At 42.3% G+C, this 12,483-nt stretch overlaps 1 protein-coding gene across 1 annotated transcript in view; it reads right to left on the bottom strand.

Annotated features, from left to right (window-relative positions):
- The window catches only part of LOC115377475 (thyroid hormone receptor alpha), a 94,327-nt gene that overhangs the window by 58,527 nt on the left and 23,317 nt on the right, over window positions 1–12,483 (bottom strand). The window contains exon 2 of the mRNA XM_030077233.1: window positions 3,197–3,288. The gene's annotated coding sequence lies outside the window, so the exon portion shown is untranslated. The remainder of the gene's footprint in view (window positions 1–3,196; window positions 3,289–12,483) is intronic.

Below are 12,483 nucleotides of genomic sequence, written 5' to 3'. Positions count from 1 at the left end.
TCAGAAAGTCTGGACAGCAAAAAAACACTGGATCAGATTTCAAATTGTCTTTTGCATCACTTGCAACTTAACACACAACTGACATCAAATTCAGAGTGACGGAGGTGCATCAGAGCGGCTGAGCGGAACCCATGCTGCTACTAGCCGAGCAGGATGGAGGACAACACAGAGGAACAGCAGATGCTAGGACAAATTGTCTGCTGGCACTTTGAGGGAACACTGCTGGACATTTCTCCTGTTTCCACGCTGGAGAGCTGTGCCACCAGCGTATGTAGTTACTCACGCCAACATCATTACCACCGCAGACAGGTTGGTGATGTCTGGACACACAAATCTGATCTGATCACTGGCAAATAACAGAGCCGGCAGTGTGTCTTAAAGGCCTGATTTGAGAAACAAGTCGGACTTGCCTGCAGTCTGAACAAAGCCTTTGTCCTCCAGCACTGACATGGAAAAAAAAAACGGACTTTCCGAACTTCTCCCCATTTCATGTCTTTGTTCTGAGGTGTTGCCATTCAACACCATGCACCTTTTCAGTGTCTTGATCAAGAGCATTTTGATAGGGGTGGTCACATTGGCTGCTGCAGCGTCTGAGCCTCTCACTGTGTGGCCAGCCGGCATATTGGCAAGGCTGGTGCCAGTTATTTCTCACTGTCACAGTCACGGGGTCATTTCTGTCAAAGCCCAGCTCAGAAACTACAACAATAATAGGAAACACAAAGTCTGAGTCACACCAAAACTTCAATTTATTTACAACAAGGGATCCTACATTTGATAGTACACGTATATGTGGGTCAGATCGGCATGCTCTGTAACGTAGTGGGTGAATGTACGGAAACATGAGGACACATGAGGACACACGGGGACACAATGGGCCTTGGTGTGTTTAATGCCACTATCTCCTTCCGCTCTGAAGGCCAGGCCCGTGCAAGCAGGAAAGGAGGCACAGAACAGGACACCAGCAGGTAGACGAGAGGGACTGTCGCACTCCTGAGACAAATCCCTGCTTATCAATTGTTTCTTAGAACAGAGACATGGACAAAAACATTCTTCATAATTAGGACTGTACTGAATTTTCTCAGTTGAATTATATTCCCGTCTACCATCTGACGATTCTTCATGTTTTTTTTTTGTTTTGTTTTGTTTTTTTTGTATGGCCATTGTGGCAATGACAAATGTGCTGGCACAAGTTTCAATGTCAATAGTGCACATTAATAATAATCCATGCTATCAGACGCAATTATAATCAAATGCAGCAGACTCATAAAAACATGTTTGGGCATTCGAATTCTATAAAATTCATTAAGACCGTTGCGTAAAGATTTTAATTGCTGGTCAGTTTGCATTACAGAGTGGCTTTGTTGGTGTAATGAGACAGAATAATGAGACAGCACAGATATGTCTGGCTGAGTGAAGCCCTATCACTTACTTCTTTTGTTTCTAATATATTACGGTTTGACACTATGATCATAAACTATGTTTGATCTATTTTATTATCATATTGCAATGCACGTTGACTATCTCAAAAAAAGAGAAAGAAATTAAATAGACATGATTAGAAAGCAAATGTTTGACTCAATATCCAATCGTCGACTTTTAGAGGACATGCATTGTGTGTAACTACAAACGGATCCTAATTTGGCCTTGTACTGTTCGTCATCTCCTCATTTGCCAAAAACAAGGAGAAGCAAACTGTAGACATCACTGGGATGCATATGCCAGTATTTTCAGTATGTGCCAGCATATGTATCTCATATCATGTTTTCTTTCTTTCTTTCTTTCTTTTTTTTATGTGTTTGGGGTAATTCATGTCAGTGAACGCGAGGTTGTCAACACAATCCCAACTTGTGAATGGGCGGTTAACATGGAACGGTAAACAATTACCCAGTAAAGTGAAAAGAACCCTCTTAGACAGATGAAGACATTGTATGTGCTGGCTAATTATTGTATGTGTGGCTGGTCAGTGCCTGAGAGGAGGCACAGCTCTGCATATGGACTGCTCAACCGGGACAGGAATAGGGGTGGACTGTAATAGTCCTTTTCTACTGGCTAGAAAGAAAGCCACCAGGGAACACACACAAGCACGTATACAGACAGATGGATATATGAGTCCTACACATATCTGTGTTCAAAACAGCGCAACAAGGTTCAAACACACACAAGCTTACCTTAATGTGTTCATATGTTGCTACATAAAGAAGCACAGGTGTAGAAACACATGTGCCGACAAACACACATACACATGTCAAATGCAACCAGACAACACACACACACATATCTATATATCTATATATTTATACAGATATATAGGTATATATATAGATATATATTGCTCTTCTCCTCAGGCATGAAAGCATACTGAGCTCCACACACATCTATACATATGCACACTAACACGCCCGAAGATCAGAGGGCTGAGTGCGCTTCAGTTCACTGTTCTACTGCAGGCTGCCCTCCAAAGAATCAAGTGCACCCAACACTCTCTCTCCTCTCACTCATAGAAAAGAACCATTCACTACTGAGTCAATTCAGCATGCTGACCCCTGCGCGCTCTCACCCACGGGCTCATCTCAACCGCAGAGACGGGAAGAGAGACAAAAAAAGGACAGATGAAGGGAGGGAGAACAGAGATGCACAGGCAGAGAGAGGGAGAGAGAGAGAGAGAGCGAGAGAGAGAGCGAGAGAGCAGCTGCATGGTTGACTTCACACTGACTTTTTATTATGTGTGTGTGTGATTCACATGTGTGCTCAGGCAGGCGTATAGTCTCTCTCTCTCTCGCTCACTCGCTGTCTCTCTCTGTCTCCCTCGCTCTCTCAAACACACACTCAGACACAACACACATAAACACACACACAAGGAGGAAGGAAGCTGCTTGTCACAGCATTCTAGGAAACACAACCTTGAAATTACCAATGCAAAAAAAAATAATTAATTCCAATGTATTCACTGAAACTGTTTTCTTATTTATTTTTTTATTCATTGTGCTGGTTAAAGTGATAAATTAATGCACTATGTCACTGTTTATTATTCACCAAGAACAATAACGTCTAGCCGTGCCTTAAACAGAAGACGTGTAAGGCATGTCGGTGAGGGTCGCAGTGTCAGAAATAGGCCTGAGGCCGAGAGTCTTGCATTCATGGTCTAAAAAACACTCACAAAGCATAACACGCCACCAGGTTCACATGCAGGTCTCACCTCGATGTGGCTCAAGCTCCTCCTCAAACTGCTGTCCACTGTCTTTTGCTAATTCTGGGCTGCATCATCACGGCCATAGAGGTTCACTGCATCTGCAAGGGAGAGCGACATGAGGCCAAAGTGTCAGTAAAAAGCAGAAAGCAGTACACACAAGAAAGAATACCCCAGGCTGAGGTGTTTAGTTAATTAATTTGCGGTTGTGCAGTAAATGAGACTTCGGCCAGTTATTGTTACTTGGGGGATAGAGGTAGGATGCAGTTTCACACCGAGCCACCATACCACTGGCTAGGACTGGGCAATCAATATTGTATCAATATCCTGACATGGGACTAAATATCATCTGGGATTTCAGATATTGTAATATCATGATATAGCGTAAGTGTTGGCTTTTCCTGCTTTTACAGCAAAGTGCTATTTTCTTTATCAGCCTGATCTATTATTTGCCTGCTTGCTTATCATCCACATTACTAGTGGCTATTTACCTAAATAAATAAATAAATAAATAAATAAATAAATAAATGAACTGATGTATTTGTGTATTTGATTTTGTTGGTTGCAGGTTGCAGATAAGTGTGCTTTATATGATATGTTTTATATGAATGAATGAATAAAATGTTCTGATGAGACATTGTTGTTCCTAATACCAAAAACAGATCCCACAGCAATTTCACAAAGACAATGCAGCAATGCAGAGTGACATTTTAAACACTGATCGAAAGTATCAAAGACAAAAAAAAAAGAGAGAAAAAAACTCAAAAACCCGCTGTGATTTGCAGGATAACTAACCAATTTGCTCTTGTTGCCCATAACATATACAGTGTGTAAGGGCAGCTAGCATGGCATCTAGTGCAAAGCCCACAGTGTCTCCCATAGCTCTCATTAGTCAGTGTACCACAGCAGGGCCAACTGGGACTCGGCCAACGCCAAGGCCAACTACAAATCTTTTAAAAACACGAGATCAGAGGCGCTGTTTGTTTCATCGACACTGACAATCCATGTCTCTGGGTCTAAATTAGATAAGAAAACCAACTGTCAAGTTTTATTGTGCTATGGGGGAACTTAAGTGATGTAAATAATAAACAAGCTGTGTCTAGCACTATTAGGTCCTTCAGTGGAGAGCAAAGCTATTAGGATCTATAGCTTAGATTTGACTGAAGTCGAAGCAACGGCATCACAGACAGAGATATAATGGGAAATGATACGATGCCGTGGGACGCTGAATAACAGAAGCGCATATTGGATCTATCCTACTTATGCTGAGCAAAGAGACCGTACCCAGCTCTGAGCACAATATAGAGAAGGGATTTTCTCTTGATAATCTCTGAAATAGAGCTTATTGATGCCGAGGGAAAGATGGCTGGTGGGAGAAAGGTAGGCTGGGCTGGCAGCGTGGCGACGGGGTTTGTGCATCCTCCGTCTATCCGGTACGCATCAATATCACCGCAAGAGAGGCATGGAACATACGCAATATACAGCGTGTGCACACATGCACACAAAAAGGTGTGTAGACAGACTAACATAGACACAAGTGCACAAGTGCGTTAGCAAGTGAGCATATGAGTGTGCACACCTAACTTCTAACTCTTATGAATTCAACATAAACGGGACAGCCTCTGCATTTGTGAATTATGCGGCAACTGTCGACCTTTATTGACTCAGTTGCTTAACAAATGATACAAGAGGAATGACATCTCTAATATTTTTTCTCCATTATGATGGCAAAAACCACAAGCTCAAAACCGAAGTCACTTAGGCTAAGTTAAGCATATCAATTCATCAATCATTAGTGGTCAGTCGTGGTCTTAAGTTTAAGACACAGTTTAAAACAACAGTGCTTTGTAAGTGCAGATGCCCCCCTACTCAAAAGCAAATCAAAAATATACTCAAATTGCAGAACTTCACTCTCATGCAATCTTGGCTATCTGACAGACTAAAGACTTTCAGCATGTTTGATGTTTGTTTCTTGTAGTGTAAACTTCCGTACTTCATATGGTTTCACAACTGTATTCTTAGTTATGGTTATGAGTGTCACTAATATTAAATCGCACTTTTGATGAATTCTAAATCATGCACAAAAAGTCCACTTGATATCTTGTTTCGATCTAGGAATGCTAAAATCTATTTTTGAGCTCTATTACTGCTGTTTATAAAGCTGGCTCAGCATCCAATCACAAGAGAGATAGTGAGATGGAGATATAACGTTAAGAAGGCCTGGGAAAGCAGAGAAAGTGAAATTGGAAAAGAGGGAACATATGGGGAGGAAGAGGCGGAAAAAGAAGAGGTTTATAAATTTGGTGTCGTCAAAAGACTTCACTGTAAATGGCTTTAATTATCGCCCACATGGAAGTGAACACTCAACATATGAACGGCTGGTTGACAGACCTGGAAAACAAAGATATTTCGGCAGATGATGCAGTCTACAAACATGATAAATCACTGAGAAGACTATACTCTGCATTGTGTATGCATATGCCACACACACACTTACCCTCTGTAAGACGGTATGTGTGTGTGAGTGTGTGTATACTGAAAATGAGAGGTGGGCGGGGCACTCCACCAACTGGAGCGCTCCCTATGGACAGCAATACCTCAGAAAAGACCTTTCACACTCACTTGAGGCCAAAGATTATGTTCAATTAATGAATGTCTCTTTATTTTCATACTGTTGACTGTTTCGCCCTGCAGCCCCAAGCTGTAGAAGTTTTGCCTGTGGCATGGAATTTTTAATTTTTTTTCTGTAAATCGTTTCACTACCATCTGCAAACTTGAGAAAATTGTGCAAAACAACCCCAAAAAAGGGACATCGAAACATTACCGAGCTAACCCGAATGTCTTACCAAGCACAATAACTATGTTCTCTCTCCATTGCAGGCTCCATCCACCGTTCTCTGTCTTCATTCATGTCAAAGTATCACCACATCTCCAAAATAAAAATAATGAAAAGGGTTCCTAATGTAAGTGGTCTTTGGCCTGTTGTTTGGGACCATGCTGCCTCTGTGTCTGCCCAGATGTGGCCAATAAAAGAGCCTATTATGCCCCACAGCCCTCCTCCAACAGCTGCACCCAAGACAAACAGGACGCTTCAGCAGCCTTATCACAAACAGCAGGCCTGTGCCAGCTGCCCACAGCTCACATGACCTGCCATTAGACTAATGGGCTGTCTATTAATGTTAACATGCCAGAGGAGCTCATGTCGGCGAGATCTACAGGTCGGCACTGGGCCATTAATAACATGATTGATGTGCTCTTTTGCTAGTCGTCTTCCACACTTCATCTGTGATCTTTTGCTTATTACGTGACGATCCACCTCCTTCCTACTTTGTCATTAATGTCTTCAGGCGATTCCACTAGCTGGGTAAATAGAGACAAGGCAGGGTGGATACAAGCGTGTTTTGATTTAATTTTTTTTCTGTAATGTTCCTTAGTGGAACGCATCTAAAATTTCCACCTTGTTACAAGATGCTCCACCCTGTTGGTGGGAAACAGAAACAAGATACACAAAATAGCCAAGACTGGGGGTAACATTGCAAGGAGACAATTCAGCTGCATAACATAATCTTGAGTCCCAAGACGTGAGGAAAGTAAAGGCAATTATTAACAATGCATCATGCTCTCTATGTAGTTGCAATGTATGGCTGAGCAGGTGGACCCGAATGCAGGAGACGCAGGTGAGCAGGCTTGAAGTGTAGAATATTTAATCATAACTGAAGACAGGAACACAGGAGTCAAGCAGGCAGAGCAGAAACACAGTGATCCGATGACGACTGAACAGAGCACAGGACTTAAATACACACTGACTGATGGGACAACAAGGTACAGGTGTGCAGGCTAGAAACTGACAGGCTAGAGAAACACAGGAGGCGGGACTACCAGACTGGGTTAACAGGCCACAGGTGACAACACCTCACCAAACAGGAATGCAAGAGACAACTATGACAGAAACACAAGGCCAGACGGGGAGAAACAGAATAAATCAAATCCAAAACAGAGTCCAAAACCTGCTAAAGAGTCCATGACAGTGGTAAATATGAGCTGATTCCATCCTGCTCACATCGTGAGGCGCTCTGTAAACCAGAGGCAAAAGAGGTGGTTTCACACTCTGCTTTGTTCCCACGTGAAAGATGAAGACAGGTGAGAAAAAAAAAAAAAAAAAAAGCTGCCAAGAGCGATCTTTAGGCAGATATAAAAAGAACGACCAGTGACAATGTTGATGCACTGTAACCATAAAGGCGCTGTGTATCCGGCGTTAATGCGATAACGAGTTGGTCGATAAAAAAGCGTTTGAAGTCACTGGCTGTCTTCTGAAAACTTGAATATGTTTCAGTTGAAAAACAAAATAAAGAAGCCAAAAAATATATGCTGCTGCCAACAACACTTTTTTTTTAATTTTTATTTTATTTCTGAGTGTTTCATTGCCATTTCCCATATAAGTTTCAATGGAAATACAGACGGCAGCACCTGAAAATGACCATGGCTTAATGCATGAACTCTGCAAGATCCTGGTAAATGTGCATCTATTTCTCAGGAAGCATTTTTGCCACAATTGTGTGATGTCTTTTGTGTTTTGTGCTATTATCTGACAGAAAAAAAAAATGATACTACATCAGCACTATATATCGATATACATAATGACACTGTTCTCGACACTATTGGCACCATCCTCTGGGTAACTTCTATAGTCTGATCAAGATTTAGAATATGATCCTGCATGGCGAACTTACCTGCACTCTTTGGCGTAACATAGTTCCAGTGAGGTGAGTGGGTGGCCTTTGTTAACCATTATCACAAACATGATACTGCCTTACTGTACCTCCATTCTCTCAGATTACATAGCAACAAGGCACATAGGCCTGCATGTGTGGCAAGTTCTGCCACGCTTACAACATGTATTTATGGGAGCCAAGAGCATAATGAAGACTGTGTACACAACTGGCAGCAGTGTTTCATGCTGGAGAAATGTATTTGCATGGATACTGAGAGGCAAGAGCTACCTACTGGAGCAATATCTCCTCTTAAGAGGATTGGGAACCAAACCAGGCGCTATCTGTTGAATAAAACATCACAGCTAGAGGGATCCTGTGCTGGTCGCATGCTTAGCTCTACATAGGAATATGTGCGAGTGTGTGTGTGTGTGCGCGCGCAGTGCAAAGGATGAATGGCATGTAACTTCTCAGTGGCAGAATATGTGCAATCAACACAGTGGTTTAGGCCTCCGCGATAGACACAATAATAACACCTCTCATCTCAAAGAGGCCTGAGACAATATCCAGTTTTCCACAGCGGGGATAAAGGCCCGGTTCCAAAGAGCACATCTGTTTTACCTCCCAGCACACAGCAGATGCTTGGGGCAAGCACTAGGTGTGACTCCCCCTGATACCACAAGACATTTGAAAGTCAGTTTTAATCACGACGCCCTTCTGCTCCACTAGAAATAGTTTTGGCTTTCGGTGAAATGGCATGCTGCGCCCCAGAAACACCCTCGCTCGGCACTGTGTAAGCAGAATGCTGTACACATCAGTCATTCTAAAGCACAGCCAACTCAACATTTAGTCCACAAGGACCACATGAGACAAAACTAACATCCTTTGGCCCGCTGTTCTCTCCTGCTGACTTCATAACAAATCCATACGGGCGGTTGGCTTGGGAGGACAGCAACAACAAACCACACACCTTGAGCACCACATCAATTAGCGCCTTGTGTGCTCCTTACTGTGCGCGGTGTTTCTCTGACGGTAACCTAATTTGCATGCACAGAGAACTTTGGGTGACTGCATGTAAAGCGTCAAAACTCAATTAAGCTCGTACTCCAATTGTGAGAAACCTGACTAAGATGCCTTGCTTTTACCATATTAAAGAAGTTACTGTCTGAGTGTCAGCAAAAAAAAAAAAAAAAAAAAAAAAAAACAGTGGCAAGCAGTAATTAAAGGTACACTGTGCAGAATCCAATTAAGTAAGAATGGACCCTCAGTTTTGCACAGTGCACAGTACAATAACACTATTATTATGGCTCTTAATAGTAATGTTATAGTTATTTTCCCCAGTTTTAGAGGTAACATTCTGCTCTGTCAAAGATGGCAGCTGGTGGTTGCATGTTGTTATACTTTTTTCTTCGCTAACAGACACTGTTGACTGTTTACTCCTTGCAACATGGATACTTAAGTGCTTGGTATCTGAGCCACATGTAAACAGCTTAACTTTAATAAGACCTTAACCAGAGTGTGGGCAACAGAGGCTCAAGAGGCTTTCATCATGAAAAACTTATCCAAAACATGACTGTATGTCTCCCTACCTTAGACTGACACCGCTACAGGACAATGTCAGTGTTGTTTACAGTTACAGCCCAGTTTTTGCGACTTACACTGCAAGCCGTATGCAATTAGAGCTTTTCTGTTTTCATAACGACCCAAATGCAGTCAATGGTGCATGTCGTGGACTCAGGGGGCGTGGTGACTGATGTTGGGTATTTGTATGGCCCGAGGCATGTGGCGCATTCCCAGCATAGTTGGAATCAGGGTGAGATTAGGAGAAATACATTATCAGTAGGTGTGATGAGGCATGCTGTTATCATGACCAATCAAATCACCCCTTTTCTTTTCCTGTAAATGCAGCGAGCACTGCGCCACGGGCCCCTGACAATTTTGTATTGGAGAAAAACAGTCCAGAGTCGATCAGACACAAAAGTTTTTTTTTTTTTTTTTTTTTTTTCCCCGCAAAAGGAAACTGATGTCCTTGTGCAGGAGGTGCAGATAAAATATACAAGGCCACAAGCGAATACACGGCACCTTATATAAAAGCTACCATCCAGTCTCTGACATCTATAGAGGATGTGACCGCCTCCGCAATCCCTTCTCCATGTGTCATGGCACACACTGACTGTTAGATGTTAGATGATATTCATCACAACATAGACCATCAGCAATAGGTATATTAGAATGAATGAAAAAATCAAGGTTATTTTTTCCTTCTGAGGTGATTTATATCAAAGTCACATGGGCCAGCTTATCAGCCACGAAAAGGTTGAACCGCATTTTGACGAGGACCTGTTCATTCATGTATCGCTTAGGGAAGCCGTGAAATCAGCACGGTGCACAAGTCCACCTTACACCATTAGCTTCTGACCTGGCCTGAGCGGGCGGGCAGCACAAGCACAAATCCTAGTAATCCTTGACACCAAAATAGCACTGTGCTGCTTGATTGTTACTGGCACACACCCTACTGACCCTCTTCTCCAAATTTGGCACGGTCAAGTTCATGTTCACGGCGAGCCACCAAAATACCAAACAGGTGCAGCCAAGAAAAAAAACAAACGCCACTTGACTGGAGTAAAGCCCCTACATGCATGCTCACAAAAACAAAGACCATTTTCCTGTTTCTAAAATGCAAACTCAAATCCAGTTTAAATGTAACTGGTGCCCTGGCTAGCAAAGACAACTTAATTAGAAAGACACGGATGTGACAATTATGCTTGTGAGGCAACAGGTGTTGAGGGATCAATTCTTGGCAGAGACTTCTATTTCTTTGTGTAGATGTCAGGTGACTGACAGTGAGTGCATTGTAATGTAACACCCTGATATTAAAACAAGATAAAATATAAGTTTAACAAAACCCATGTTTGTAATGGTTTATCTAGCTCAGGCCATTTATCAAGTCTGTGTGCATTGTTTTATATAATGTGTAATGTCTTATTCTGAAGGTAGAAGACTGAGTGCACACACCACCAAAAATAATGCAAAGAAGATGGACAACCCTGACAACTGGCACAAACTTCATAAAAACATTTTATAAGCAAGGAATGGGCCTTAGCTTAAGCACAGGCTACATTTGTTTTGCATGGAGTATGACGTTGCATTGCCCAAAGCAAATACATATAACAGAGGATTGTTTGAGGAAGGGAATGAGGGGATAATTTATCTAACTGTACTTTTTTTTTTTTTTTTTTTTTTTTTACATTTTCCTTTATGTTTGCACAACTCCCACTCTGCTTCTCACAACATCTTTTCTGGAGAGCAGAATATTAATGCCTCCAAGGATATGCTGCATTAGTTTCTGAATAAATGATGGGGAAGAATGTGCTAAAATACAGTTATTAATGAATTGCCAGGAGCCACATAAGATATTTACCTTATTTCACTCCGAGCTTCAAAAGCGGCACCTGAATAGGCGGCCAGCAGGGGCTGTTTGACAGAACCCTTTTCAACAAAAGCTGAGTGATTAGATGCCATCAAAGACCATTCCATTAATAAATCAACACAATGCATCGGTAATACAGTTTAGTTGCTCACCACATTTATGTTTTCGGGGCCTGCGGAGAGTTTTTACCTCTGCTGTAATTGGGCTATAAAGCAGACGCGTGCTCTTTGATCGCATTGGATGGCTGGTGCTGTGAATGCAGCACGCCTTTGGGCACTTGGTTATTTATTGTGTATTTGAACATCTACGTATTATTTGTGAAGCTGATATAATGATGTGCAGTGCCCTCTTGGTGCCTCCATCGGCTTAGCAATGAACCGTACCCCATTACTAGTACTAATCCTGGGATTTAAATGAAAGTCAGTGAACTATGACTTCACACAAATGACAGACTGTATCGCTGCTAAAACTGCTATGTTCTACTACAGCATATTTATGCAAAATCAGTGTTGTCAAAATTGCGTACACACTCTCCATTCCCTCAGCAATTAATATCGGTGACACAAGCGGATTCCACATTAGGACAATTCTCCATAGTTGCCATGTATGCAATTAAAAACCAAAACAGGAAAACAAAATAATGGGAGTACTGCAGCAAAATATGAGGAGTAGAGCAACTGCTGGATGCCAGTTTGTGCACAATCCACCTAATCAAAGTGAGAGCGCATGAATCTTGGTGATAAATAGTTCATTCCATCACTAAAAAGTCTGGCAAATATGGGACGGGTTTCAGTTTCAAGTGGACTCCAGCGTAGTGACTCATAATCCTGTGCCTCAAGAGTTCTATGTGACTAAACAAGTCGTCTGAACGGATAACCCACAAGTGCACTGTATCATCTCATGTGTCACACGAAAACAGACGCCACGCTCAGTCAGGAAAGGTAATGCTAGAGACAGACTGGCTACACTAGCTCCTCATGGCTGTTAACTAACAGTGCTAGACATGCATGGCTGATGTCAGATAGGGAAAATTAAAATAACACGGGACCTTAGGGAACTGGGAAGGAGCACTGGAGCCATCCTGCTCTCCCTCGCTAAGCGTCCCTTAGCAATAGCGGAAAGCACATGTGTGTGTCCCCTCGCTGACCTGAGTCTGC

This window comes from Myripristis murdjan, chromosome 19 (genome assembly GCF_902150065.1).
Source record: "Myripristis murdjan chromosome 19, fMyrMur1.1, whole genome shotgun sequence".
Lineage (NCBI taxonomy): Eukaryota > Metazoa > Chordata > Actinopteri > Holocentriformes > Holocentridae > Myripristis > Myripristis murdjan.
This window is presented reverse-complemented; position numbering and strand designations above follow the sequence as displayed.